This window comes from Chelonoidis abingdonii, chromosome 4, assembly GCF_003597395.2.
Source record: "Chelonoidis abingdonii isolate Lonesome George chromosome 4, CheloAbing_2.0, whole genome shotgun sequence".
Taxonomy (NCBI): domain Eukaryota; kingdom Metazoa; phylum Chordata; order Testudines; family Testudinidae; genus Chelonoidis; species Chelonoidis abingdonii.
Window position 1 is genome coordinate 138784437 of NC_133772.1, and position 17503 is coordinate 138801939.

A 17503-nucleotide genomic window follows, 5' to 3' on the forward strand; every position below is an offset into this window, starting at 1 on the left:
AATCAGGAAACTGGATTTTTCAAAGTCAGGGAGGGAATTTTGGGACTCTGAGTCTTTTTGTTTGTCCCTCAGCGTGAGAACTTCTTTCTTCTCTATCTTCTGTTTCCAACTTGTAAGTACAGGTAGAAAAACAATAAGGCTGTTATGTTGTTTGGGTGTATTAAATTGTGTAACTGCGGAATGTTCAAATTGATAGCTTTTGAAATCAGACCGTGTTATAATATTTCTTATAAGCAATAGCCCTGTATTGTCACTTGATGCGGAGTTTAATGCTTAAAGTTCTTTTTCTTTCTTTTTTATATAGAGTTTCTTTTTAAGACTTGTTTGAGTTTTCTCTCTGGGAGGTTAAGGAGCAAGGGAAGGAAATTCTCTTTGTGTTAGATCACGAAGGGTAAGCTCTGCAGCACCAAGGAGTGGGGGGAGGGAAGAGATAGGAATCATCTTCGTGTTCTTGTATTTGGGGTTGTCTCTTTGTGGAATAAAGGAGACATGCTTCTTTTGGTATTGTGATGTAAAGAGATTGCATCCATACTATCAGGTTAGCCAGAAGGAAAGTCCGGGGTGGGAGACCAGAGGGGGCCAAAACCCTGGAATTTTTGGATGGTGGCAGCGAGATCAAAGCTAAGCTGGTAAGTAAGCTTAGAAGGGTTCATGCTAAGCACCCAGATTTTGGATGCTAAGGTCCAGATTTGGGAGAAAGGCTTATGATAGTCCCTCCCCAACTGTCTGCACATTGGGCAGGAAAGAGACTGATTGCTGTGGGCCAGATTTTGCTCTCACTCACTAGTGTCAATCAGTTCAACCCAGGCAGTCCATGGGGTTCCTCTAGTGCGAGGGCAGATCTAGGAGTGGTCTCCCTCCTGCCGTCTCCATGTATCGGTTATTATGGGTGTTGCAGCAATGCCCCGAGCCCCAGCAGGGCCAGGCCCTGCCTGTGCTGGATCCTCACACATTGGGCCTGTGGCTGCCACTGCCATACAAATAACAAACCACAACGGCAGCACGTGCTGACCCTTGACTTGTACCTTGATGGCAATAAATAGGGATTGCTGATTGCCAGCTGCTCCCACTGGCTGGAGGCTTTCCATTGCTTTAATACATTTTTCTTACCTTTTTCATTTCTTGCTGCTTTAATTAAAATCCTTCATTGAATTCAATTTAAAGCAACTCAGCTCAAAAATCTGGCAAACATGTCAGGCTGTTTTTTAAAAACTGAGTTTGCTCTGGGGTCGGGGAGGGTTCCAAGCCTCACCAAGCAAAAGTGCTGCAAACTCATTAACTGCCTCTCTCACAAATGGTTCTGCAACAGTTGGTGACGTGGCATAAAAACGATTAATTTGAAAATGAAAATTGCAGAATATTTATGCTCTGAAAGTTACAAAACTCCAAGGAGATCCCAGGCAAGCATAGATTTATTTGTAGAGCTAAAAGCTGTTTGGGCTACCAAGGTTATTTGCTACCAAGTTGCACCTGGGAATGTGTTCATTAGTGCACTCAGCCTTATTACTTGGCTGGCAACGTTAATAGCTCCAGGAACAATGGCTGTGGTTTGGAAAAACTCATGTTTATACAACTATTGAAATATACAGAAAGGTGGAAGGTGCTACAGCTTTTCTGATCCATGAGCTTAGACAGTTTCCCTGAAGATACTTTGATCATGATAGGTTTGTTCAGCTATTGGTCCTAACAAAGGATTTTGGTTTGAGAAGTGTTATGATTTTAATTCTTGTATAAACATCATCATAGCACTATTGCTTTGAACCATTATTAAGACTTGCCTTGAACATTTCAAGGAAGGTTTTAAAAAATCTTCATCCTAAATTACTTATTAATGGGCTATCATAGAATATCAGGGTTTGAAGGGACCTCAGGAGGTATCTAGTCCAACCCCCGGCTCAAAGCAGGACTAATCCCAACTAAATCATCCCAGCCAGGGCTTTGTCAAGCCTGACCTTAAAAACCTCTAAGGAAGGAGATTCCATCACCTCCCTTGGTAACCCATTCCAGTGCTTCACCACCCTCCGAGCGAAATAGTGTTTCCTAATATCCAACCTAGACCTCCCCCACTGCAACTTGAGACCAGCTCCTTGTTCTGTCAGTTGTGTGGCCAATAAACATCAGTAGCACCAACAACTAGGGGAGAGCCTGGGAGTTATGTTGTGGTAGAAAAGACTGTAGCAAAATATTCCAACATAAAATATATTTACTGTGTGTTACTTGTGCCAAACAAACTTACACATATGAGAGCAAAGAATATCAAAAAATGAGAAGCAAGCCCAGCATTTCATTAAATGAATCCATAATAACCTGATTCCAACCAGCAGCATTTACAGAGTAGGAAGAGGAAGGATGGTCTTGGGGCTCATACACTTGACTTCACAGACTTCCTAAGTGTGAATCTTCTAACCACTCTTGGCCTCTGTTTTCCGTTTGGCACAGATTCTTTTGAATCTTAATGGTTGTGAGTTAATGACATAAGTAAGAGTTGTACTCCATGCTAGTGACCTATTCTTCTCACCTGCATGCATCAGCAAAGATGCCACTGGAAGCAGATGAGATTCAGCACACATGGCTGAACACCTTTTTACCAGACTTGCCTGCAGGTCAGCAGTGCCTCAGACTGCGTACTCTAGCATGTGCAATTCATGATTCGCAAATATTGTCGAAAGCTAAGGGGATCTGCAGAGCCTGGCACCTGCCCGCATCACTTCCTAGGCAGACCTTCACTCTGAGCATTCAGCTCTTTAAATTAAATGGGATAACTGTGTGTGACTCTTGTGTTAGCACAAGCAAACAATCATCTGTGCATGCAGCCAAGGTCATTGTAATGGTGAGTGGGAAGTTAGTCCAAACTGGTAATTGTGCAGCAAACACATGCAAAGTATGGGGAGATATACCTGCTGGAGTTAAGCCTGAAAAATTGGACCTCTACGGTGTAGTTAAATAAATAGGTCCTGAATGTAATGCATAAGTCTAAGCAATGCCATGATAACCACAGCGAAGATGGTATGTGCGTCCGACGCTGATGGTACGTGGGGAATTTGAGCATCTTCTATTCCATAACAAACACTAATGAAGAGTTATGCTTCACATAGTCAGAAGGCTTATGTTCATATCTTTGTTCTTCTCACCTTTCTATTAACCATAGCTTCTTTCAGATACTTTTAACATGTAATTCAATGGGGTCTTTTCTCTGATGGTTACAGATGGATTAACACTCATAACTCCCATTAACTGGAGTTACTTGTGTAAATCCTAATGCATCAGAGGGGGACTATTGTATATTCCTCTGTACAGTTTAGCTTCCTTGTGCTAGATAAGGCCATCATGAGACAGATTAAAACTTCCTTTCTCCTTTGCTGCTGCTTCTGGTGCCATGTCCATGATGTTAACTGTTACTGCAAAGTGTACTGGGGTTCCCGTCCCCCGACAGTAACTAGGTGTTTTCCTTCCTCCAGCTGCTTCCCTGACTATTGGGACTACACCAGCCACAGTCTGTGAGGGAATTGTAATGCACAGAGGACGAAATGTGCACAAAGCTCATGGACCTGTATTAGCAACAGGAGAAGAGAGAAATACTGATTAAGGAAAGGGGACACAACATCCATGTTGAAAGATGGATTGTTAATAACTTAGCAGTAGGTCACTTCCTCCTGAAGAAAACCCATGGGCTGGGGGCCAGGAAGCCGAGTTCTGAGTGGTCCCAGAGCATGCAGCGAGATTGCAGGGCTGGCTGCCCAGTCACAGAAAGGCTGCATTCAGAACTTTCCTCAGGCTGTATTCACTTCTGACCAGTTTGCTGTTAGACTGGCAAGGGGGCAACATACCTTCTCCCTAGGCTCACTTCCCTGCCACCCACAGCCTCGCCCTCTGCTGAGTGCTCTCTCCCAGATCCACTTGTGTACAGGTGTCAACTCATCACGGGCAACTCCTTGTGGCTGGATGCAGCCGCTCTCTCTGCTGGAGTGTCCTGCTGGCAGCTGCTCCACCTCTGCATTGGGCTGCCTCAGTCCTCTGTCCAATTCACTCCCATGCCTTCCCGTGCCAGGCACCCTCAAACAAAGAGCTGGGAATTAATGCAAATGGACGGAGTCAGGAAGAGACAGAGAGGGATGCCTCCCGCTCAAAGCATATCATGGTCTGGCCCATCCCCTCCTCTGGGAAGGACTTCAAGCAGCGGTTGTCAGGGAAGCGCCTACCTTTAAACTGCCCCTTCCTCAGGAGCCAAGAGTCTGTTCTCCTCCCTGCTTGGTCCACAAGTTAACAACACATTCTCCCCTTGTTGTCCAGGGTGAAGCCTGCATACCCCGTGTCAGCATCCCCTGCTACCTTGTGACAATGCGGTTCTGGCAAGACCCAACTGAGAGTGCCAATTCAGGACCAATTACTCAAACAGGGCAGTCAGAGCCTGAGGCTGGGGTTTTTCCACCTCTAAGGCAAACCAAACCAGCCAGACAAAAATGACTTCGGTTTCACTCCACTGGCTAACCACAAGTCACACAAGCAATTTCCTTAGACACACCAGTCTCCCAGTATCACCCCCAGTGCCACCCATCCTGGGGATGAATGGTTATGAAAACCAACACCTCAATAAAAGAAAAAGGTTCTCTCGATCCCAAAGGACTAAGCCCCAGACCCAGGTCAATATACACATCAGATCTTACCCACAAATCACGCTGTTGCATCTTTTAGAATCTAAAAATCTAAAGGTTAATTCAAAGGGAAAAAATAGACGTGAGAGCTAGAATGGTTAAATGGAATCAATTCAGTACAGATAATGGCAAAGTTCTTAGTTCAGGCTTGTAGCAGTGATGGAGTAAACTGCAGGTTCAAATCAAGTCTCTGGAGAAATCCCCCGCTGGAATGGGTCATCAGTCCCTTATGTAAGCTTCAGTTTGTAGCCAAAGTCCCTCCAGAGGTAGAATCAGGACTGAAGACAAGATGGATATGGGCATCAAGCTATATTAGGCTCTTCCAGGTGTAAGACACTTCTTTGTTCTTATGGGAAATTAACAGCAACATGGAGTTTGGAGTCAACTGGGCAGTCTGCACACCGGCTGAGTACAAGGCCGTACTGCCTCCCTCTGATGGGTCAGTTGTGTATTTGATGGTCCTATACTGGCATCAGAGCAAGCTAGGCAGAGCTAACACCAATGTCTGGGGGGTCACCCAGAACTAAAGCAACAAATTTCGAAATACAGACGAGGCATACAGCTATACTTATAACTTGAACTACAAAATGATACAGACATACAGACAGCATAATCATAACCAGTAACCCGTAACCTGGTCTTGGATACCTTATATGACCCCCTTTACATAGGATTTGGTGCCGCTACAGGACCTTGGTTGCAAACCATGTTCTATATGGTCTCAGTTTATATCAATAACTTCACATACCTCACATTCTTGTTGGTGTACCAAGAGCTTGGAAAGGGATATTACACCTTAACGTAGGGTTGGCTGGTTACCTGGAGCTGCTATAGAGAGCTGACTGGGGTATAGGCCATCTGTACCTCGGCAGTGGCTTATTTTAATCTTAATCAAAATTAACAGTTTCACATACATAGAGACAGTATTTTTGTTAGGTTTTTTAATTTTCCTTTTGTAAAAAGAAAAAAAAAGGAAAATAGAACATATGAATGGCCATACTGGATCAGACTAAATGTCCATCTAGCCCAATATCCTGTCTTCTGACAGTGGCCAAAGCCAGGTGCCCCAGAGGGAATGAACAGAACAAGGAGTCATCTAGTGATCCATCCTGTCACCCATTCCCAGCTTCTGGCAAACAGAGGCTACAGGCACCATCCCTGTCCAGACTGGTTAATAGTCATTGATGGACCTGTCCTCCATGAATGTATCTAGTTCTTTTTTGAACCCTGTTATAGTCTTGGCGTTCACAACATCCTCTGGCAAGGAGTTCGATAAGTTGACCATGCATTGTATGAAGAAATACTTCATTTTGTTTGTTTTAAACCTGCTGCCTATTAATTTCATTTGGTAGTTCCTAGTTCTTGTGTTATGAGAAGGAGTAAATAACACTTCCTTATTTACTTTTTCCACACTAGTCATGACTTTATAGACCTCTATCATATCTGCCCCCTTAGTCGTCTCTTTTCCAAGCTGAAAAGTCCCAGTCTTATTAATCTCTCCTCAGATGGCAGCCGTCCCATTCCCCTAACAATTTTTATTGCCCGTTTCTGAACTTTTTCCAATTCCAATATATTGTGACAGACCCAAACCACGGGGTACAGGAGTCTGGTCCTATTGGTGTCCAGGAGGTGGGCGAGCAAAGCCCGCCCACTTCTAAAGGACCTCCCCCAGCCTAAGGGGAGGATCCTCAGGTCTGTGATACCAAATAATTCCGTGGGACAACTAATGAAAAAACAGGATCGGGAGTGAGGTCATAGGGCTAAATGAAGGGAACCGGATGGGGATACTGAGCAGAGAACTCCGGACAGCGCTCACTGCTCCTTGAAGGCGTCGTCTAAGCCAGTGGACGCTGCCCAGAGGAACTCTATCCGGATGCGTGAACAGACGGAGGAGCAGAAATAGGCCTCACAGTCGCAGGAAATCCTGTCGGCCAACCTCCTCTCCCTGGTTTTGTAGATAGCTAGTTTGGCCAGGGCCAAGAGGAGGTTGAGAAGGAGATCCAGCGACTTTGTGGGGCCGCAGATGGGGAGTGCATAGATGAAGGACATAAATCCACACCGTGTAGGGGGCAAGCATAGGAGTTTATTACACACAGCGCTGGCGGAGTGTCACCTGGCTTATTAGGCTCAGAGACACTGTCAATTAATTGATTACATTAGAATATATAGATTTTTCATGGGTGGAGGAAAGTGACAGGGTAGGCAGTTCCACACCCCGGGATAGGTTTTGCAGCAAAACAAGATAGCACATTAGCTAATGGTTAAAAGGTTGCATAATGTCTCTGCCCATGATCTCAAGTTAGCAAGTTAACATTTAATTAATACTTTGATAAAATGTTATTAGTATAAAACATATATATTGAATCTTGATTTGGGGTCCATAGGAATGGAACAACTCCTCTGATTGTCCAACAGGTACATTCCTATGGGTTAAAGCAAAGAAAGAGTGAAAGTATGTGACAAAAAAGATTGTCCTCTTTATGTCTTAAGGCAGGCATTGGTCCCTGGGAAAGGAGGTGAGAGGATGCCATATCTTATACTGACGTGCCAATTTTCATAAACTCAAGGTTAGATCTGTGGGAAGAACGTTCCCTACAGGAGAGACTGACGCAATAGGAACAGGGATCTCTTGTTCAATGTGAAACATTTGAATAATTATGTTTTATCTGTTACCACTTCAACATCTGGCATTTCTACTGACCAAGCATATCTTAGTAAAGGCATATTATCTTGTTCACACCAGCTTTCTCTTCGCTAATCACTATTTGCTAGGCTTCTAGTTGCTTGACCAAACTCTGGACTTTGGGTCCCAAAAAGAGCTGGCACAATCCATATAAAGTGCACATTGATTTTAACCCTTCAATAGATAAACAGGTGAGGGGAAAAGTGCAACCAAAAATGCAAGAAGAGAGTCAAGAGGAGCCGGAACAGGGGCTGCAACCTGGCGCACTCTAATTAAATGTGCGCCAGGGTCTCCCTCACGCCACAAAAAGGGCACGTGTTGGGGACGGGGAGAATCGCGCCAAGTACACGCCCGTGCTCATGGCCCCATGAAGAAGCCGCCAGCTGACATCCCCGGCAGGCCTCGGGACCAGAGCAGAGTATAAGCCAGCCCACTGGGGCTTCGCTCTCTCGAGGGGTGGCAGGAGGTCCCGCCATTTGGTATCGGGGCAGGACACGAGGGTAAGGTAGTGAAGGGAGTGGAGCACGAGCATCTACAGATGTTTCCATGGCGCGATCTGGAACAGAACCGGCTTCAGATTGTGCAGCCGGCTCGCAGTGAAAGGGCAGGGGGGCCGATTGGGTCCACATGGCAGGAGCCTGAAAAAAATGTCCACGGGGCTAGGGGTGGAGGGTGGGCGGGGCATGCCCTCTCGCAGGACCCGGTCAAGGTAGGACCGAGCAGCAGGCAGTAAAGCGGCCTTCACCTCCTGAAGTACACGCCAGGGAGTACAGTCCGAGGGCTGGAGAGCCCCATGCGAACTGAGAAGTGAGCGTCAGGGACTACACAGCAGTCCATCCCGGTCTAGTCCAGTAAGTCTCCGTGACCCTGATGATCTCACCGCAAAGCACTAGCACTCTGTGTCCGCAGCACGCAGGGGAACCCCCTCACCAGCACTAACAAAGCTGGGAATTGCTGATAGACAGGCTTCTCCATGCGAGGAAGAACGGCCCTATAGGTTGTGCGCCACCCGGACGCATGGTTGTAGGACAAGAAAGCTTTCCCTAGTTCCAGAGGAAAGGTCTTTGGTGAGCAAGACCAGCAGGCCCCGTAGAGGGTCTCAGCGGAAGACCTCTCCTAGATGGAGGGAACAAGCTGCCGGTCAGTCATGAGAGCCCTCAGGAAAGTGGCGAAGGAAGGCAAATACGCCCAACTAGGCTTCCACCAAGGACTACCTGCACCATACAGGAGCCTCTGACAGGGCCTTGAAAGCGGAAGACATAGAACCTGAGTGCGTAGGCACATTCAAAGCCCTGCCCCGCCTCCTCCAAGGGGCAGGTGGAGGACCCCTGCAGAGAACCGTGCAGTCCCTGGCCAAAGCAACTCCAGAATCGCATTCCGGAGATTGGCACAGAGAAATCTGGGCCAGGACCAGGGTGTGAGAGCCGGTTACCAGAAACATGGACAGACCAGTTGATAGTAAGCACCAGTAGCCCTCCCCCGAAGGGAAAGAGGCACTGGAGTAGCCCTGTCCATTTCGGAGTCGCTCCGTCACCCTGCCCCCAAACCGCTGCCAGTTCTCCAGGCGGAGACGGATGCGTGGCAGAGAGGTAAACCCGCCAGAGATAGAGCAGTGACCCACACTCCCACTGAATGGCCTTGAAGCGTGGTGGGAGAGAGCTCGCCTGCCCCACCAGCGCGTCCCCGACCACCAGGCAAGAGCTCTTGCATCCAGTTGAACCCAGGCGGAGAGTCCGCCAAGTACACAGCCTGGCAAGCCTCCACCCGCGCCAAGTCGCCCGCCGGGTCCTGACCTGTGACCACGAAGGAGTTACAATCGTCAGCGTACTGCCGACAGGACCAGCCGCAGCTCCAGCTCCCGAAGCACCAACCATTGTCAACCTCTTGCAGAGGAGACAGAGAAGGGCTCGAATCGCACAGCAGCCGGATACAAGCTGGCCCGAGAGGGGACACACCCTGCCGCACTCCCCGCAGCCAAAGCTTGACCTCGGCATCAGTCAGGGGTCCAGTTGAGCCTGACCAGACACTCCGCAGAAGCGTACAGCACCTGAGAAAACCCCAAACCGGGGATCGAAGCGAACAGACGCCCGCAGAGTAGCCTAGGACGATACCGTGATCCTCACCCTGTCAAACACTCTTCTCCTGATATCCAGAGGACATAAGGGCGATAACCGACAGACCATTTCCTAACAACCTCTAATTATCCATGAAGGTCCCGGACAGATGCATAGTTATCAAAGATAGTGCGGCCGGGACGGTGTACGGTCTGGTCTGGATGGACCACGTCCGCGGAGAACAGACCCTGAGACGCAGCGAGATGGCCTTTTGCACGATTTTGTAGTCTGTGCTGAGGAGCGAGACTATACGCCTAATTCGTAATCGCGAGGTCCCCCTCTACGGCAATAAGGCGAGCAGCAGGCTCGCCTGCACGAGAGAGGGGGACTTCCGCTCTGCCCCCCCGCAAAGACATCGGCCCAGATAGCGTTGACCAAGGTCTGGGCGAGAACGTCCCTAAAACAACGAGCCGATAAGAAGCTCCACGGTCAACCCCGTCCATGCCCCAGAGAATTAAATTGGTGGGCATGCGGACAGAGGGCTTCCGGAGAAGCTCGGCCACAGTGAGAGGCAGCATCTAGCCGGTATCCTGGTCGCCCCGATGCTGACCATCCAGGATTCCATCCAGAAAGCACTCTGCAAGCGTAGGTAGGTCAGTCGTCGATACGGGGAGAAAGGAAGTAGCGTAAGAAGCACTGGCCCTACCTCGGCACATCTCCGCCAGATCCATGGAGTGGGAGCGCCGTCCTCCAGCTAGGAGGCAAGTGACATGCTTTCTTGGCCCCTTTCCTTTTTCCAGGCGATAGAAGAAGCGGGAGCCGGCGATCCATCTCCCGAAGGAGGTGGATGCGGAGGTTGAACAAAAGCACCCCCTGGCCCGATGGGCTTCGATGGGCTGGAGCCCTCCCGCTTCTCCCAAGCACAGTCCCGCAGAGATATGAGATCTTCGGGGCTGGCGCCCAGACGCCTTTCAGCTCCAAGACCTCCCGTTCCAAACCTACTCTAATTGCCGCAACCTATACCGTCGGCTGGCACTTCTGGGTGTAGGTCATGGCAGAAGAGTCTGGACGCGCAACCTTTCCAATCGCACCACGCCACGCCGAGGAAAAGGCAGCGCCTTTGCCCTCACAGACCATCCAGAACTCCCGGAAGGACGCCACGGAAGCCCGCATCCTCCAAGCAAACTATTATTAAAGTGCAATAGGCCGTCCCCGGCCTTCTCGCGCAGAGAGAGCCGTCACGGTGGCAAGGTGGTGATCCAAAAAAGGGGGCCAGCTGAACGCCTGGAGGAGTGGGCCCGCTGAAAGGTGAAACGTGACAGGTAATTAACGGTCCAGCCAGGAGTGGCGCGACCGAGATGGCCTCGCACCCAGGACGAAGGTGAACCATCGAGAGACATTCGTCCGGAGTGGGGTCGTGACACAGACGTCCACCAGGGAGTGGCGTTCGAACGATCTCCTGGAGGACGTCCACGCCGGCCGGGCACTGCATCGTCCCCGTGTGTCCCGTTCTTCGAGGGTGGTGTAAAGGTCCCCTCCCAAAGGACCAGCACTCATGAGAGATCCAGAGCCGAGAGGAAGGCATACGTTTGCTGAAAAACAGCAACCTCTCCGGGCCCATGTCGGGGTGTATAACGTTGACGAGATTAACCACAAGCTCCTCCATGAGGAAAAGCGCCGGCAGGTGCTAGCAAGGTGCCCGACACATGCCTTGTGTGACCCCCAGCAGCTTGGGCCGTTAGGTCGGGGGAGAACAAGCGTCGCCACTGTCCAGCCGGGCAATCCGATAATTTGGCTAAAGTAGGCCTTGTCCCCCCAATCCAGCCACCAGCTGCTTCAGCGGCCAGATCGTATGGTCTCTGCAGGAACCACAGAGTTAACGCCCCAATCCTGGGAAGAGAGATCGACCTGCTCGCTGCAGAAAACCCATTACCTACAGCCCCGGGTGTTTAAGTCGGCAAGATGATTCAGATAAGCCATGAGAGGGACTGGGGAATCTCCCTGGCGTACTACTCCCGTCGCCATACAACAGGCAGCAGAATCCGTGACCTACCCCATAGGTGAGCGTAAAGAGTCACGGAAGAGGCGGACCCTCCGGTTAGGCCCACGGCGGCGCTCGCTTCCCAGTCCTCTTACCCTCACTCCCATGAGTCGCCCATTCACGGCCCGGAGGATCTGATGGAAATCCCCCACGCCGGAGCACAAGCTGCGACTTTGTTAGGGAAAGCACTGACTATCTCAAGGACTCATGCAGCTTCCTCCCTCTGCACATGGGGGGCGGGGTCACTGATTGATGACTGTCCCCCAGTGGGGCCCCTTGTCACAGCCCCTGTCGTGGCTCACTGAGGCTAGCAGGCAGGCGAGCCGACCCCGGACCTGGCGTTCCGACGTCGGCCGACGCCACATGACCCCGCCCCTCCCCGCGGGTGTCAACATAGGGGCAAGCAGCAAGAGATTGTGTTTAAAACATTACAGGCATGGTAGAAGAGAACAGCAAGCCCCTGGGTTGGGACAAGGAACAAACCAGTGGACAGTGCCCGCTCACCTTGGGGGGTACTTCCAGGGCAGGCAACTTTGGCATGCCACAGGAGGATGTGGGGCGGGAAAGGACAGGGCTAAATGGTAGATAGGCGTGGGAATCAAGGGACAGATCTGGAGGGGGGATAATAGGCAGTGATCCTGAGACCTCTGTTGTTGAGCTCGCTTGTGATGGTGCGCTCCTCCTGGCCAGGGCTCAGGGATCGGGGGTAGGAAGGGTATCCCTAACGAGGCCAAGCTCAGCCACTGTGGCACGTGCGGCAGCCGGGCATCCAGAGTAGATTTCGTCAATGAGACCTTGCTAGGAAGGAGGCGTTTGGGAGACGTGGCTGGTGGAGCTGTGGATAGGCGGTGGGGGGATGGTCGCTGACGTAGGCGGCGGCGCGCGTGGCGCTCCTTGAGATGAGCGATCGATTCTGCGTGGGCGTTGCCGGGTGACGGTTGTCGACGGTGAGCGTGGCGAGATGTTTGTGTCGAGAACAGCGGGAGTGCATCTGGGTGTGCGTGGTGCGTGTAGAGCGAGAGGGCGGTTGGTGGGGGGCGGAGGGAGGGGTTAGAAGAAAGGGCGAGGGGGGGGAGGGATGTGGTGGAAGGAGGTAAGGTGTGGGGCGGCGGAGGGTAAGTGACGAGGCGAGGAGGCGCGAACCTGTGCGGCCCGCCGGGATGCGTCCACCTGCGACCGGAAGATTGTCGCGTCCTGAGCAGAGTAACGGACCCATCCTACAGCCCCGGGTGTTTAAAGTGGCAAAGATGATCAGTGCCATGAGGAGGGCTGGGGGGGATCCTCGCCAGCAGACACGCCCACAGCCTCCGGCAGGCCGCGCAGCAATCCGTGACCTACCCCATAGGTGAGTAAAGAGTCACGGAAGAGGCGGACCCTCCGGTAGGCCACGGCGGCCTGCTTCCCAGTCCTCTTACCCTCACCCATGAGGGCCCTCACGGCCCGGAGGATCTGATGGAAATCCCCCCACCGCCGGAGCACAAGCTGGACTTTGTTACGGGAACCACTGACATCCTCAAGGAACTCATGCAGCTCCTCCCTCTGCACATGGGGGGGCGGGGTCACTGATTGATGACTGTCCCCCAGTGGGGCCCCTGTCACAGCCCCGTGGCTCACTGAGGCTGGCAGGCAGGGGGCAGACCCCCGACCTGGCGTCCGATGGGCCGACGCCACATGACCCGCCCCCTCCCCGGTTCAACAAGGGGCAGCGGAAGGAGAACAGCAACCCCCAGTGGGTTGGGACAAGGAAAAACCAGTGAAGCCGCTCCCTGGGGGGTATTCCCAGGGGCGGCACTGGCATCACAGGAGGTGTGGGGGGGAAAGGACAGGGCTAACAGGAGTAGGGCGGGGATCAGGGACAGAATCTGGGAAGGGGGTATAGGCAGGATCCTGAGCCTCTGTTGTTGAGCCGCTGGATGGTGGCTCCTCCTGGCCAGGCTCAGGGATCGGGGAGGTAGGAAGGGGATCCCTAACGATGCCAAGCTCAGCCACTGTGGCACGTGCGGCAGCCTAGGCATCCAGAGATAGATGTTCGTCAATGAGATCCTTGCCTAGGAAGGAGGGCGTGTCCTCCACATCCAAGAGGGACACCCCCTGGGAACCGGGTCTTGGCAGCGGGGCACTGGCCCTCGCCCCATGGGGCTCGGCGGCCGTCAACAGGGTGCCACCCGCAGCCGGGTTGATGGAAGAATCCAGGGGACCCTCAGAGGTGGGAGCAGAAGCAGTGGTCAGGGGAAGGGAACTCGGGGACAGGGGGACCGTGATGAGGTTGCCCAGATCAAGGCCCGCTAGCACAGGGTCGTCCTCCCCTGTGTGACTGGGGTCAGACCCAGGGCCTCGATCTCCTTGTAGATGGAAGGGAGATCACCATCCACCACCCCAGGGCCCTCCCCACCAGCACCTGAGGTGATACCCACGTCGGCGCTCGAGTGGGAAGGGGGTGAGAGAGGCTCCCTCGGGGGCTTCCACGGGGAGGGACCCCGGAGGAGGGGTGGCGTTACCTTCTGGTGCTGCCACGATGTCCCCAACCAGCACCACAGAACAGGAATCATCAGGGGGCAAGGCGGAAGGCTCGTCATAGGTGCCCCCACTCCTGCTCTTCTGGGGGGCCTCCAAATCTGAACGATGTAAGGAGGCTCGAGCCTTCTGCTTGCCCTGCTTCTCCTGCACTAAGGACCAGCCGTCCATGGCATCATCCCGCGGCTGGCCAACTGGGGTTGGGTCAAGGGGCAAGGGCAATGGCTCAGGGACTCAGAAAGGCAGTGGTGGGACAGCAGAAGTGAGGGAGGTTTCCCCCTGGGCAAGCTCTCTCCCACGTCCGACGGTATCCCCGCCACACCGTCCTCCACAGCGGGGGACCAAGAAGGAGGAGGAGGGGCAGCTTCAGGTGATGACAAGGCCGGCGCCTTGCTGGGGCTTGGGGGTCCCAGACGCTCCTCCGTGCTGGGCCAAGGGGCAATCCCTCCGGACGTGCCCCATTGCCTGGCAGAGGTAGCACCTGGCCTCCCTCGTTGAATAATGCACCTGGTAGTGGGCCCCCTGGTAGGGGACCAGAAAGGACCCCTCGAGCGCCTCCCCGCCACGCGCCGCCGGTGGCAATTGAAGCTGCACTTGCCGGCGGAACGAGAGGATGTGACGGAGGGTGGGGTCCTTGCAGCCCAAGGGGAGAGGGCTGATGACGGAGATGGGGCGCCCCAGGGCAGAAAGGGGGGCAACAGGGCGGCATTGGGCAGGAAGGGAGGACGGAGGTCAGGACCAAGCGGACCCCAGGTCTTCAACGGCTCCAGGGGGACGAACACGCCCCCCACCGCCAGGCCCGTCTCTACCTCCTGTGCGGCGGCCTCCGATGCGAGGAAGAAGACCACCTTCCCGTACATTTTGGAGGCCGCCACGATGGCCGTGGGCCCCACCACCCTCGCCAACGCCCGCACGTAGGTCTCCACGTGGGGCGAGGCGGGCACCAGGAGGCAACGGACGCCGTGCTTCCTGGTCAAGGTGGGAAAGGGTCCCCGGCCGCTGTAGATGGTGGTGGAAGCGGCAGGTCGGAGGAGCGGCGGCAGGCGGGGGGCCGCCGCCACCTGGGCGTACGCCCTGGGGGCCGGGGGAGGGACACCTGCAGAGCTGGTGGAGGGATAGCGGGAGGATGCCGCAGCCGGGCGGGGCTGCGGCAGCGGGGGCAGTTTTCCGCCATGGAGGGCCTGGCCTTTTAGCGGGGCCCTTACCCTTCTTCCCACCCCGACCTTTCCCACCGGCTGGGGGAGCTCCCCCGAATCGGAAGGGGGAGGGACGTGGCAGCAGCGGAGGTCTCCCCGGTACTCGCCGCTGCCAGTGCCCCAGCAGGGGCGGAGGTAGGTGGATCGGCAGCGGCGGTCGAGGTAGAGGCTAGGGCAGTGGACATGGGGGCAGGTGGAGGAGGGCAGTGGGAGCATCGCGTGGGGTCTCCCCCGCCGCGTCCCCCGCCATAACGAGAGCGGGGAGGGGGACAAACAGCGAGGGAGGGGAAGGAGAGGAGGCGACCACCCCTCCCCGCTAGGCTGCAGGCAGGGGAGGAGGGTGCCAGAAAGGGAAGGCTAAAGGGGCGTGGGGAGCAACCAAGGACCTAGGGGTGGAGGGTGACAGGGCACCGACGCAGAGGGGAGTTCCGGCTCCTCCAGTTGCACTGGGGATCAGGGGGACAATGGCAGAGGGGGGGGGTGCAGTGAACAAGGGGAAAACTCAAATGGGGAAGGGCACAAGCGCATGGGGGGGGCGTGGGCGCACAGGGGAGGGGACCAATCAGGCTGGGGGGCACAGGGTGGGGGGAGAAGGGCTAGCTGGGAATGGGGCAGAGGACCACGGGGATAGCTGCAGGGCTGGGGCAGAACTAGCAGGGCCACAGAGGGAACAGGTGGGGCAGACAAAAAAGGAAAGGGGCCAGTCCAGGGGGAGGGGGAAGGTGGTGCGCCCACAGGCACTTGTGCAAAAGTCAATGGTAGGCTGCTGCTGCTGCAGGCCCAAACGATGGAAGTGGGCGTGGTGGTCAGGCGAGCAGCTCAGTCCCAGAGGCAGGAGTCCAAGGCGAAGGAAAACAGCCAGCGGGGGTGTGGTGGAGGGGGCAACGATGGTGGTGGGGGCGAAAGGGAACACAGATGGACCGGGGGCAGGCTCCCGCCACACCCCCGGTGTCCCAACAGACACAGTCCAAACCCCCACCACAAGAGCACAGGTCAGACTCAGTCCAGGAATACCCCCTCCACAGTGGTCTTCACGTGGTCTCCAGCAGCGGGGGTCTCCTCCTCCTCCTCTCACCTCCTCCGGGCTCCAACAGCTCGCCAGCAACTGCCACAGCAGCCCCAGCAGCTCCAGGTGGTGGTGGTCTGGTGTCCAGGCAGGAGGGACCCCGCTCAGAAGGTGTCCTCAGCAACAAGAGCCGGGGTCCCTCACTCCCCCTCTCTGGGAAGCAGGCCAGCAGCCCCCCCTCCCCTCAAGGGCTGTAGGTGGAGTAACAGCAGGAACCGAGGGGGGGGGGGAATCTACTAGCCAGCCAGCAGCTGATAGCAGAGAGAGGGTGGGTGGTGGTGTCTAGCCCAGCCAGGGGAGCAGCAGAAGCAGGAACAGCAGCAGCAGCAGCAGCAGCAGCAACAGCAGCGAGGGCCCAGCGCCCAGCAGGAACAGCAGCAGCAGCAGCAGCAGCCCTCTCCCTCCTTCCTCTACAGCGGAGCGGTCGAAGGAGAGGAGCTACTCCTGGCCCCAGGAGAAGCAGGGTTCTGTTCCCTGAGGTGACCAGAGCAGGGGCTGCACTAGAGTAGTCAGGAACTTGCTAGAACCAATTAAGGCAGACAGGCTGATTAGAACACCTGCAGCCAATCAAGGCAGGCTAATCAGGGCACCTGGGTTTTAAAAGGAGCTCTCTCCAGTCAGATGGGGGGAGCCAGAGGAGAGGAAGTGTGTGTGAGGAGCTGGGAGCAAGAGACACAAGGAGCTGAGGAGAGGATGTGCTGCTGGAGGACTAAGGAGTACAAGCATTATCAGACACCAGGAGGAAGGTCCTGTGGTGAGGATAAAGAAGGTATTTGGAGGAGACCAGGGAGTTGTAGCTGTCCTGCAGCTGTTACAAGAGGCACTATGGACAGCTGCAATCCACAGGGCCCTGGGCTGGAACCTGGAGTAGAGGGCGGGCCTGGGTTCCCCCAAACCTCCCAACTCCTGATCAGACACAGGAGGAGTTGATCCAGACTGTGGGGGAGATCACTGAGGTGAGCAAATCTGCTAAGGAATGCAGGACCCACCAAGGTAGAGAAGGAACTTTGTCACAATATCTCTTTTGAGATGGGGCAACCACATCTGCAGGCTGTATTCAAGATGTGGGTGCACCATAGATGTATGTAGAGGCAATACGATATTTTCTGTTTTATTATCTATCCCTTTCTTAGTGATTCCCAACATTTTGGTTGCTTTTTTTGACTGCTGCTGCAAATTGAGTGGATGTTTTCAGAGAACTATCCTCAATGACTCCAGGATCTCTTTCTTGAGTCGTAACAGCTCATTAAGACTCCCTCATTTTATATGTATAGATGGCTTTATGTTTCCCAATGTG